Source organism: Barbus barbus, assembly GCF_936440315.1.
Source record: "Barbus barbus genome assembly, chromosome: 26".
NCBI classification, from domain to species: domain Eukaryota; kingdom Metazoa; phylum Chordata; class Actinopteri; order Cypriniformes; family Cyprinidae; genus Barbus; species Barbus barbus.
In genome coordinates this window covers 6,142,322-6,156,301 of record NC_136754.1, presented here as the reverse complement: position 1 = coordinate 6,156,301, position 13,980 = coordinate 6,142,322, and the positions used below count along the sequence as shown (strand labels likewise).

The 13,980-nt window shown below is 36.4% G+C and overlaps 1 protein-coding gene across 3 annotated transcripts in view; it reads right to left on the bottom strand.

Moving 5' to 3' along the window:
* Nucleotides 1-13,980, bottom strand: part of LOC306846660 (cell adhesion molecule 3-like) — a 58,959-nt gene that overhangs the window by 27,106 nt on the left and 17,873 nt on the right. The window lies entirely within an intron of this gene.

The window sequence follows — 13,980 nt, the reverse complement described above, 5'->3', positions numbered from 1 at the left end:
ACTTAGTGCTTTGGCAGGTATTGAGTGAATTGCAGCCAATAAAGCACTTTGAGAAATAAGAGGTCAATTACAAGGAGGAGATATGAGATCTCTTTATCAAGCAAACAGACACACGGTGACCTCAGCCACCACAATGCCACCATAAACATACTCGCACCACTAACAAACACAGCAGTGTAGACTCAACTTCCAGCACTTTCTCGCTCACTATCGCTCCATCTCTCTCTCGCTCATAAGCACACCGACAGACGCCAGGAGCCTAAAAGAGACTTGTGATGGATAGAAGCAAAGAGAGGACAGAACAGGGTCCTGAGGGAGAAAGAGAGATATAGAGATAGATAGAGGGAGTGACAGTGAGAGGTGAAAGAAAGAGGGGGGGGGGGAGTGAAGAAGATAAACCATAAATTAAATCATTTTAGAACAAAGGAAGAAGGTTGCTATGCAACCAGACAGGGGAGGTTACCAGGGGCAACCACTATGACCTGAAGCTTGACCCTCAAGACGAAGCGACCTGAACCCACATACACCCAACACAACCTGCTATCCGTTTACTTGCTTTGTTTTCTTTTGTTTTAAGGAAAAGACAGAACAGAGAAAAGATAAAGCAACACATCAAAATTAAGAAAGCATCAGTGGAATGTATGGAGGCCAATTTTATATATGCTGTGAGTGTGAATGTTGTGTTTACTTAGCTATACATCAGGGACAAAATTACCCACAGAAGTTAAAGCTATAACTGGCAGAACCTCCTGCTGGGGATGTCCTCAAAGGTAAAAATTAATAATAAATAATGTTGGTTTTAGTCTAAAATGCAAGATAGCTTCTTTAAGGGGAGGTGGGCTTCAAAATTAACACTCAGCAATGATTAAATGTGAGTAAAAACTGGCCTTTGCTAAAAGAAAAATTATATATTAAAAATTAATCCCTCGCTGATGTAAGTGATGCTTTGGTTTGAGTAAGTGAATTCAATTAAAAACACATTATCTACTTGATAAGATATCTGTTGCATCTCCTGACAATATTAATATATAATTTCCTAATTTAATTATATATATTATTTTATTATTATTACTACTACTTCATTGTTTATTAATATTTTATAATATATAAAACATTTAAGTTTTTCTTTTTTATTTGATATAATAATTATTATTATTGTGTTTTATTGTATTTATTATTATATCATATTGTATTAAATTATAGAATGCATATGTATATAATTGTAGAAATATTAATACATTTATATGTATGCAGTATTGTTTCTATGTCAAAGTGACTCAACAAAACTTGGTGGACTTGAATAATTTAATATTTTGGTTTGTGCCCATTAAGTCACAAAAACACAATCTAATAAAATTAGATGAAGTCCCTTTTATTTTTAAAGCATTTAAGTCACAAGCTTATTAAAAACAGACATTATTGCATTATGTAATATATAAAACCTTTTGTAATTGAATTTCCAGCAAAAACAACTAGATTGTGATATATACCATTACTGTGATGTAGTATTAGTCATACTGTGTTATTAGATTGCATGCCACCCACACCAATCAGCATTAAATAAAACAACAGAAGTCTATAGTATGTCTTCATTTAGCCTTGGTAATTGTGTGTGTGTGTGTGTGTGTGTGTGTGTGTGTGTGTGTGCGTGCGTGTGCGTGCGTGTGTGTGTGTGTGTGTGTGTGTTCCAAAGTTTGCTGGTGATAGAAAAGTTGTACGATGAGAAGAAACATTAATATACTCTCTCTCTTTTCAGTTAGAATCAGAGTTATTTTGTTCTCAGAGAACTGAAGTATGATGGGAATTATTTCGGACGGCAGCACAAAGACTCCCTCTGCTCTCAACCGAACACACACACACACACACACACACACACACATACACAATAGACCAAAGTAGCGTTCACTGTAAGCAGCCCCTCTCATAATTACCACACACATACACACACACACACACACACACACTTCATGTACAACTGCACGTACATGTCGAAGTGGACAAAGACTCAAATGTAGGGTTCACAACAACACACACACACACACACTCATGCCACATAACAGCACACTTGCACAAAACACACGTTATTGTACAGTAGGGTTCCTTGTATTCATTCATAAATGAAAGCATTAACATACACACAGAAATAACACACATACAGGACATAAACCTACACTCAGGCTTGTATGAATTATTCAGTGCGCTGCATTGTGCAGACCACACTTCACTGCGATCAGACTTTAAATGGAGGGATTCGCTGCTCTCCTCAGCAACACCTCGCTCTCTCTCATCCCTCCTTTTTAAACAGTTCTCCTCTGTTTCTCCCCTTCAGTTCTTCACTTTAGTCTTTTGTGCTCTGTGCATGCAACTCGGCCTCTCTTGCTCTCTCTTTCCCTCAATTCTGTCACTATACATCCTTTCGTCTCCATGATCTCCCTCCCATTTCTCTCCTTCGTTCTTTCTCTCTCTCGTTCCCCAGAGTCTGACAGCAGGAGACTATTACACTCACAGACGGAATCTCTCTCCTCCAATTTCTCTCTGTCTGTCTGTCGTCTTCCCTCTTTCTCGCTCGTTCTCCCTCCTGTGCATTCGCTGTCCTATTCCCTCCCACTCATTCTGCTTCATCCCTACTTCTCTTTCGCGCTGTCTTTTCCTGAGTGGATGTAATTTGTATCTATAGGACACTCCCTGAGAGAGAAAGAGAGAGAGAACTGACATACACTGCAGAATGAAAAACAGACAGCACAATACACTAGAGCAAACACACCGCGCTACACCGGAGCAATCAGGACCAACACAACAGATCAGAGCCATCAACAACACAACACAACGGTGCAAACAAACACAGCGCGAATGACATCACGCCAGAGCAAACAAGTACAAAACAATACATGCAAGCAAACAAACACAACACCGAGCAAACAAACAAGATACTCCACAAAAAACAACAACAACATAGTGAACAAGAATGCCACAACAGATTAGAGAGATCAACAACACAACAGTGAAATCAAACACCCTGAAGAGTCTTGCCATGCTAAGCTGCGCATTTGTAATGCTAAACAATTATTTATTTATTTTCTGGGAGATGTACCATATCATTTTGAATGGAGTCCCCATAATGTCACAATTATTACATAAGAAAATATGGCCTAACTGTCAATAAATTAAAATAAACAGACACCAACAACAAAACTCACAAACAGGCATTTATTACTAAAATAACTTGACTACAAAAAGTGGCAAGAAATTATTAAACAGTATAATTTATACTATAATTTATATTTATACAATAATTTATAATAAAAGTGTAAACTTTCACAATAGGGATGGGCAATACGACCAAAAATATCGTTATTATATTTTTTCATATCATACAATATCGACAATATTTATCATGGTGAAGGAAATGCTTTCCACATGTTTGTTAGACCTTGAGAAAAAAACCCAATAACTTTTGTTCACAATTTAACTCCGCAGAGTTAGTTTCCTTTTAATTTAGGGCTACATGAAATCCATTTTATTTTTCACTAAATTTTGTGGTTTCCATTTAATTTATTTATGTATTTGTTTATTTTGGATTCTGTTTTATAATCCAATAAAATGTATTATTAAAAATGTGTCTAATGAAAAGGATGAACAAAACTTTAAACATGTAATCAAATGAAGATAAAAAATAATTTACAACAAAACATTGTATTTTTATTTAAATAAAAAAAAAGATGATGCACAACAGAACTGTATAATTTAAAACATGGATGAAAAAATATATTGGTTGTATGATATTCCTTAAAATTATTACTACATTATTACATTTTATACAGCAGTATTATGTATCTGCCATAATTTCTTCAAGTTAAAACAAACTTTTATTTTGGCGGTTTGTCATGAAGATCTTTGAGTTTTAATGGGTATTTGATGGTAGTTCTTCTCAAATTAAACAGTGAAAAGTTTGTGACCTTCAGAACAGCTCTGAAGATTAAGTTCACGTGTTCATGTCTTCATATACGGAGACAGCAGATGCTGAAAACACTGTGAGCGTAATAGACACAACACAGCACTCATTCACAGAGATGTGCAGAGAAAACAGACTTATGAGCGGCATGCACTTAATGGTTGGTGTTGCATTTATTTCTGCTGTATGATAGCCTGTTAGATTAAAACATCCAGAGCTTATCATCGCTATTGACATAAATGTTATCGCTATCTCGATATGATACCATTTACCACCCAGTCATGTCACAGATCAGTTGAATTCTCATTTATGTTTCATTTCAGTATCAGGGTGTTTCCAATAAAAATGCATGAGAGAAATAAAAACCCAAAACCAATGAATGTGATAGCATTGCTCGTATAATTTCATTTTGGAAATATTCAATGAGACAAGGCTAAGTTCATATAAAATTCTTGCAGGCGCTGATACCTTGGCAAAGCTGAGCCCAGTTGGAGCATAATTGAGATCTTTTCTGATCTATTGAAGAGACACATGGGAGAACAAATGTCGTTCCAATCGTTCATCACTTTCTTTCTTCTGTGAAACACAAAAGGAGATATTTTAAAGAATGTTGAATCCCACTGGACCCTATTGACTTTCACTATCCTCTTTTGTGTTTCAAAGAAGAATAAAAAGCACACAGGTTTGGAATGACATGAGAATAAATACTGGATGACAGAATTGTCTCTTTAAGACTCCATTTGATCTCCAATTATTCACTTTGATGTCTTGGAGAAACATCTGATATATCAAAGAGATCTTTATTGAGGCAAATAAACATGATGACACAAAAGCATACAAGCATAAAACAGCATAAAACACAACATAAGGCAGCCCAGCAGTTCAAACCTGCAGCTCAAACCACAGGACAGTGAGCAATATTTCAGCACAATACGAGAGCAATATGCAACACAACAAAAAGGGAATAAAGAAATAACTTTTAAGGGCTTGAGAACTTTCCAAACAGAACGAGAATTGAGAAATGAGATACAACACCGGAAGAAACCTTTTTGAATTAGTCTGCCCAAGTGCCCAATACTGCAGTAAAAGCCAAAAGAAATCGATTCATGCAAACCTGGGAGACGTTATTCAATGTCCAAAACAGAACACAGCAATCAAGTGTGGAATACCGCAAAAACAGCCCTGAACAATCCTACTGTGGAGCACCACAAATTAGACCTGAGAAAAGTGCTGTGGAACAAAGTGAACAATCTGCTGCAGAGTCAGGCCACACCAATCTACTGAAGAGCACCACAAATTGGGCCTAAAGAATGTTGGACTGCTAGATATTATGAAAGCGATTAGAGAGAGGTTTAGTGTCAATAGCTCTGAATAACATGCTATTCGTATTTCTTCTATAGAGAATACAATGTAGAAGTGTTTTCTCAATACCAAAATTTCAGTATAGTCGGTCGGTACCAATACCAATAAAATTACACAATTCTCAGTTACCAATTTCATAACTATTTTATTTTCATAGTTTTTTTAACTATTTGAAAATAAAAATATAAAATGTTTAATTAGTTAATTATTAACACCCACAATAACAATTATAAGTAAATAATACATTAAAACATTAGCACGCTGTAAGAAATAAATCTGTAAAATAACAGAAAAAGCACTGGCAACTATATCCATTAATTTTATGGACATTTCTGTTAACCCTAAAACACAATGCAGTGAAGTGCAAAATACTAAATACCTGTAATAAATAAATAAATACAGGAAATTCCTTTAAATTAATACAGTACATTGTGCCCTAATTTTCTTTACGCTTCAGATATTGTTCACTTAATGACACACTGCATTAAAATGATCAAATAAAAATCTATTGATAAAATTAAACAATCAGAAAACATAAATAACTACTGGACACACACAGCATGACTTAAAGGGATAGTTCACCCAAAAATGAAAATTCTGTCATCATTTACTCACCCTCAAGTTGTTCCAAACCTGTATGAATTTCTTTGTTCTCCCGAACGCCAAAGGAAGATATTTTGAAGAACGTTTGTAACCAGGCTGTTTAGGGGCACCATTGACTTCCATAGTAGGAAAAAAAAATACTATGGAAGTCAATGGTGCCCCAGAACTGCTCTGTTTCCCACATTCTTCAGAATATCTTCCTTTGTGTTCAGCAGAACAAAGACACTCATACAGGTTTGGAACTACTTGAGAGTGAGTAAACGATGACAGAATTTTCATTTTTGGGTGAATTATCCCTTTAATGCACAGATCTCTTTAGACACAAGTTTTGTCCTTTCTGTTGCTATGGTTATCTTCAAGTCAGATTTTAATGCAGTTGTCACGCCGCAAACTTTGCAGTGTGTACTTAGCAGCATGAAAAATACTTTTTTTTAATTCAAATTATCTGTAAGAAAAAAAAATTGTTTACACTGCACAATGACACTCTTAACTACATTGTGTTTACAAAATGATTTGTGAGCGTGCAGAGCTCATGAGTTTATAAAGAGCAAACTCTGGTGCATTAAGCAGATTCTGACTAACTTAAATGGCTCTGGTTGGCCATGCATTGACATGCTCAACAGACATGTTTGCGTTTGGCTATCAAGCTCAACACTGCAAAAACACATTATTAACAGAAATCTTTGACACCCTTCACAAGGCCCTAGCACAAATGCGCACTGAAGCGTTTGAAAGCAGCCGCCTATTAGTGGCTACCGAATTGTTCTGGTACTCAGAATTATCGATACTGCCAATACAACAGAATATGTGTTACGTGTGTGTTCTTCCTCAGTTTCCTGTTTGCCCTTATTTGGTTTTGTTCCGGTTTTCCTTATTAGTTGCTTATTAATTAATTAAGGCTAAGTCCGTTCACCTGTGTTTTGTCATTATCTTGTTCACTGCTTTGTTTCCGTTGTCTTTATAAGGATTCAGTTTGGTCATTATGTTTGTTGAGTCTTATGTAAGTTATGTAATGTTATACGGATGTTGATTTCTTGTATTCTGAATCCCTTGATTCATTAAAAGCCTGTTTTCCCTTTACCCGCTGTCTCTCGAATTCCTTGGAGGAGCAATACGTAACAGAAGACTCGACCCACACCGAAAATGCAGACTGCTGAGGACAAGCTGTGGGGCTTGCGGCAAGCTGGCCGGAATCTGGAACAGTATGTGGAGGATTTCATTGAACTCGTTCATCAGCTGAGCTGGCCTGACGATGCTTTGGGTGCGTTCTTTCAGCTGGGGCTGGACAGTGAGATCATTCGTTGTGAGCTTCCCGTTTTTTTTTTTTCCCCTGGTTGAGTTAATTAACCTTTATTTTATTTCTAAACTGATCTGATTTTGAAGTTGTTGAAAGGGAAGCATTCCCGTCTCGCTGCCTAGTCTCCTCTGAAGCACAGCATGTCAAGCCAGCTCACGCCACACCACACCAAGATCCTCCACATACCACACAAAACGGTCCGAAACGCCTGCCCTGCGTCTCCGCTGGTCCCGTCCAGCTCCGCGCTTCCAGAGCGCCCCCAGAGCGCCCCCAAGAGCCCACCTCTCCTAAATTATTCCCAAAGGGGAACCTCCCCAAGAAAATTTTGGGAGGGGGCCATATAGTCATGGCCTGTGTGGCCAGGCCAAGGCCACAGAGCTCCCTGATCCGCCATGGTCTCCTGAAAAAATAATAGGGCCATGATAGGGCCATGGCTGCCTGAGTCTCCTGTGTCATGGCCTCCCGAGTCTCCAGTCCCACCATGGCTTCCAGCCTCCAGGGCACCCCCCCCCCCCCCCTCCCCGGTGCTACTATTACGGTACGGGACGAGCCTTCCGGGAGGGGGGAGTAACTGTTACATGTGTGTTCTTCCTCAGTTTCCTGTTTGCCCTTATTTGGTTTTGTTCCGTTTTTTTTCCTTATTAATTAAGGGTAAGTCCGTTCACCTGTGTTTTGTCATGATCTCGTTCACTCCTTTGTTTCCGTTGTCTTTATAAGGATTCAGTGTGGTCATTATGTTTGTCGAGTCTTAAAGTTATGTAACGTTATACGGATGTTGATTTCTTGTATTCTGAAGCCCTTGATTCATTAAAAGCCTGTTTTCCCTTTACCCGCTGTCTCCCGAATTCCTTGGAGCAATACGTAACAATATGGTGTTATTACGTTTTTAAAATGCAAGTATCGACTTTGTACCAAAGTACCAGCACTTTGGACAAGACTAGAATGCACTGTATATTGTTCATAGTATGACACCGTCTGCTACTATAGACCATTTCAAGGACATAAACGATAACAAAGGCGTTGGAATGCTACTGCGCATGTCTGGTCCTGAAGCATTTCCAGTAGCACCATTTTTAAATCTCAGAACTATCAAAACCTACAGCGCATCCTTTTTAAGTCTAACGAAAATGCAAGTTGGGTATTTAAAAAAAAAAAGAAAAATTAGAATTAACCTTTAAATATGACTGGGGTGCAAACTTACAAAGAACATTAAAAGTAGTGTTCCAGAGTCCGGACGGCTCTGATTGATGCTGCGTGCGTGTACACGAGAGAGGGCGGTATCGCAGTCTGGATGCTTACAATTAACTTCTCAGTGGAAAAGTTGGGATCATTTGTTTGTACAATGGATGACATCAGTCTTATGTTCGGTTAAACTGAAGCAAGACAGTGTTACTTACGATCTTATCATGGTTTGTGCTAAGATGTCCGGGGAGGTTTTTGGTGGACATTTCACTTAAATTTCTGGGTCAGTCTGTATGTCTACGCATTCATTTTTATTTGTACAGCGCTTTTCACAATACATATAATTTCACTGCAGCTTTACAGAATATGCATGTATATTACAACACTAAATGAATGCTAGAAAGCTAATCACTTCATGCCATTATTACTGATTTAATTCGTTTTATAATGTGTGCTTAGTTTGATCAAGTTTGTTGCTGTGGAACAGTGCTAGAAAGCATTTGAATACTCTATCTGAGCCATCACGTGATCACAAATAAACAAGATATTTTGAAAAATATTACAATTTAAAATAATGGTTTTCTATTTTAATATGCTTTAAAATATAATTTGTTTCTGTGATCAAATCTGAATTTTCAACATAATTACTCCAGTCTTTGGTGTCACATGATCCTTCAGAAATCATTCTAATATGCTGATTTATTATCAGTGATGGAAAAAGTTGTGCTTCTTAATATTTCTTTATAAATATTAAGATAATTTATAGATAATTTTAGTATTCTTTGAATAAAAGAACAGCATTTATTTATAATAGAAATGTTTTGTAACAGCATGCACTACTGTTCAATAGTTTGGGGTCAGTTTTTAATTTTTTTTTTTTTTAAGAGCATGAATACATTTATTCAGCAATTTTTAAAATTGATTTTAAAAAGTGATAGTAAAGACATACTGTTAGGAAAGATTTCTATAATTTTGAAAATCCCTGTCAGGATTCAATCAATCAATCCTGTATAAAGTATCACAGGTTTTAGAAAAAATATTAAGCAGCACAATTGTTTCCAACACTGACACTAACCAAATATCAAATCAGCACATTAGAACGATCCCTGAAGGATCATGTGACACTTAAGACTGGAGTAATGGCTGATCAAAATCCAGCTTTGTATCACAGAAATAAATATAAAGAATATTAAAACAAAAAAACTTTATTTTAAATTGTAATATTTGACAATATTACTGATTTTGTCTGTATTTTTGATCAAATAAATGGAGCTTGATGAGCATAAGAGACTTCATTCAAAAACATGAAAAATAGTAATGCGTCCAGACATTTGACCAGGACTGCATATAAACAAAAGACAGAGGCTGTTTCCAGCATATTTATTAACATGTGATCAATATCAAAAGCAGCAGGCTGACCATGAGCAGCTTTGAGTACTACATTGCATTTCATCCTCAAGTTCTCAAACACATCTGGGTGTTCATATGGTCACATGTGGTTTGGCACTGTACTGTCTCCCTGTAGCACTCACTGTCTTAGGTGTCTTACATTACAGATGATGGCTTTCCTAAAGAAAAAAGTAGAAAAATAATTACTTTATTTAATGCACAACATTTACAAATAATACTATTATTGTTTAATATATCAGTACATATTGGAATTAACATTAGACAAGCATAAGTGATGAAAAGTGTTTACCGTTAGCTAACTACTGCAGTTAACCGTTTCACTATTCAACAAGTTTACAGAATATATTTCTATAATGTGTTACTCACTGCATTTATCTGCTGACAAGATAGCTAGACAACTAATGAGAACTCATATTTAATTATGGCCCACATAGCGCTTGCAATAAAACGGAAATAAAAGCTTGGCCTTTTTCACTAAAAAAGAATCAAAACGCTAGGCGCATGAACAATGACGAAAACACAATACTGCATCATACATGAAGAGTTAACGTAAATAAATACAAAGAATCAAATGGAAAAAACAAGAACTTTTCCTTACCTGAATGGAAATGTGCGCTGTATATCCTAGAGCTGCTATTCTGCTTCTCGCTTCATTGCTGCAATCCAGGCACTTTTCTCGGACATCTAACCCTTTAATTTCCGATTATTTATAAATTAATGTTAGTTCGAGCCCAGAGGGATCACCCAACCACCGAGCAATAAGGATCTCATTTTAATTTCGACATTTTAAACAGCAGGATTAAATAAATTAATCGCAATCCCACTGTGCATCAAGCGCCTGCTTTGAATGTGCTCAAACGCTAACCGGAAACGTCCGAGGAACAAAGATCGAATATCCATTGAAATGGTCTATATTTTCCAAATGATACAGTAATAAAGTCCAGTCACATAAAAATGGAAAGGAGTAAACGAAACACTCAATATGCCAGCTGTACTGCTGCTTTACAGTTAAAAGTTTCAATCATGTTTACTTATTTTGTAGGACGTTCTTAATTTACGCAAAATTCAATTAAAATGTAAAATATGAATTTTTACTTTCAAGATACTGCCACTCACAGAATTGAAAATACGCATAAAGAGGTTGTATAACACAGGCAGCAAGGTCATGTTGCTTGCAACAGTAGAAACAATATTGCAATGTTTAAAATGATTATTGTTGTATAATGTGCATTGTTGCAGATAGTCTTTTAAAAATATAATAGGCAATATTCAGTGTACCCTGCAGAGGCATAGAGGCATCTATGATATTCTTAGTATAGTGTGCTCAGCCATCATGAATATGCATGTGTGCATTTCTAAGGGCATGCATTACAAGTTCTGGATATGAAATAATCACAACAGCATAAGATGATCAGTTTCTTTACTGCTGGTGCTCAAAAGACCTCAAGAAAATCATGTGGACTGAACTAAAGTGTGGGTGGAGGTCTCTTCAAAACAGCTTCCTTAGAGAGTACTGAGTCCAAAAGTATTAAATTAAACCCTGAAACTATAAAACTTTCCATCTAAATTACACGTTGACTATGAAGACAGATGTAGCTTTTCCATTTCAAGAATCACCATTAAAAAATAATATTATTAACAGGTTTCACATAACAAAGGAAATGAACACTTCAATCATGACTAGGTTTACAATAATCCAGCAATTCTGTGTAAAATCATTGTTATAATTAATCCCCTGATCGGGTTTAATATAATAAAAATATGAATCCCATGATGATGTTAAGCAGAATATTATAAATTAATCCCCTGATCTGGTTTAGAGTAATGAGAGGTACACTTGACTGAGCAAAATGAAAAGCAGCGGAGACAAAATGTGTGTGTCATAGTTACTGAAATGGAAACATGCAGAGCCCTGAAGAGGAGAGTCAGGAATCACATTTACACTGACTTGAGACAGAATGAAGACATGTCAGGTTCAGCAATAAATTCAACATTTTCATGATCAGTTTAAACCAAAACCATGCAGATAAAGAGAACATGAAAGACACAAATATAGTAAAAAGATGGAGATATTCTTTGAATAGCTATGGTTGAAAGACATTTCACTTCTGTTCTTTAGGTAGGAAGGAACAGTCAGACATCTCTTTGTGCATTTGACTAATGTTTCCATCTAACAGTGCTGCTGACTCTTATTCAATACGTCTTGACTGCTAGCAGCGCTCAAGGTGAAGTTTGAAATTAATCCAAGGAAAAGAGTTTACATTTAAACCCTGGTAAAGAGCTTAGTTGTTCAGTTATCTTGATGACGCTAATGAGCACAAGTCCCTCCCTATGACAGATAACGAGAGGGTAGTATTCTGCATACTGAGTACTGTACTGGGGCAGTCGTGGCCTAATGGATAACGAGTCGGCCTTGTAACCTGAAGGTTGCAGGTTTGAGTCTCAGGTCCGGCAGGAATTGTAGGTGGGGGAGTGAATAACCAGCGCTCTCTTCACCTTCAATACCACGACTGAGGTGAGACACTTGAGCAAGGCACCGAACACCCAACTGCTCCCCGGGCGCTGCAGCATTGGCTCCGGGTGTGTGTTTGATGTGTGTGTGCACTTGGATAGGTTAAATGTAGAGCACTGAGTATGGGTCGCCTCACTTCACTTCATATAGTGCATACTAGTTTTTTAAATAGTATATGAACCATGCAACAAAAAATACATGATACATGGCCGTCACTTACCTTACTACATGAATATCTGCCCAATATCGTTAAAAAGAAACAGCTATATTGCATAAAACATCCTATTTTTTTGCATTAAAAAGAAAAGAAAAGATGTTTAAAATTCAGCTGGTTTATTCATAAATAAAGGTTAAATCAAGTGAATTACATAATGGGATACAGCAAGGCTCTACAGTGTGACCATTTAGTTGCACTAGCAACTGAAAATTACTGTGTGCAACATGATAAAATGTTAGGCGTACCAGTGTGACTGACCCAATCAAAGTTAATGAATAGCTGCATGCAAGTTTCAAAATTAACATTTGGGAACTCTGAATGCAAGTAAAAATCACGAAGGCTGCAATAGAATAATCTTTATTTAAAGTCTGATATGCATGTTATATTGTGGCACATAAAGGGATAGTTCACCCAAATGAAAATTCTGTCGTTAATTACTCACCCTCATGTCGTTCCAAATGCGTAAAACCTTCGTTCTTCTCTGGAACACAAATTAAGATATTATTGATTAAATCTGAGAGCTTTCTGCATAGTCAGTAACGGAACTACAATGATCAAGGTCCAGAAACGTAGCAAGGACATCGTTAAATCAGTCAATGTGACATCAGTGGTTCAATCGTAATTTTATGAAGCTATATGAGAATACATTTTGTGAAAAAAAAAATGACTTTATTCAGCAATTCTTCTCGTGGTCCTTTAATTAATACATGGCAGAAACTGACAAGGAAGAGAAGAAATTGTTTTTTTTCCCCCTTTGCGCACAAAAAGTATTCTCGTAGCTTCATAAAATTACAGTTGAACCACTGATGTTGCATGAACTATTTTAACGATGTCCTTGCTACAGCACATTACTGGACCTTGAACGTGATAGTTCTGTTACTGTCTACGCAGGGTCAGAAAGCTCTCAGATTTCATCAAAAATATCTGAATTTGTGTTCTGGAGATAAACAAAGGTCTTACGGATTTGGAACGACATGGTGGTGAGTTACTAATGACAGAATTTAAATATTTGGATGAACTACCCTTTAAATTGACTTTTACCAACGTCTCTAAAAATAACTTTATGTTCCTAAATATATGACAGTGGTCCTACATTTTTAAAGTTGTAGAGTACAGTACCGTATTCTGTGCTCTGTTGTTTACTGGCAAAATGTAGTACCCTGAAAAAAGATGGGTGAAGAACCAATTTCCACTCAGAAATTGCTAGTAAATTTCATGTACAATTACAAAGAAATGGCACGTAACACGTTGAATTAAATGTGAAATTTAGAAGCAGAAAAACTAAAAGAGTAATTTGTTATACAACATATTATTTTATACAACAATTATCTTTGTTTAACACTCCAAAAAATATTTTTGTTACAAAGCAGATCAGCTATTCAATGCAATTTGCATACTGTGCGCAATATACATACTGCATACTAAAAGAAATGGTAAGAGTGGTA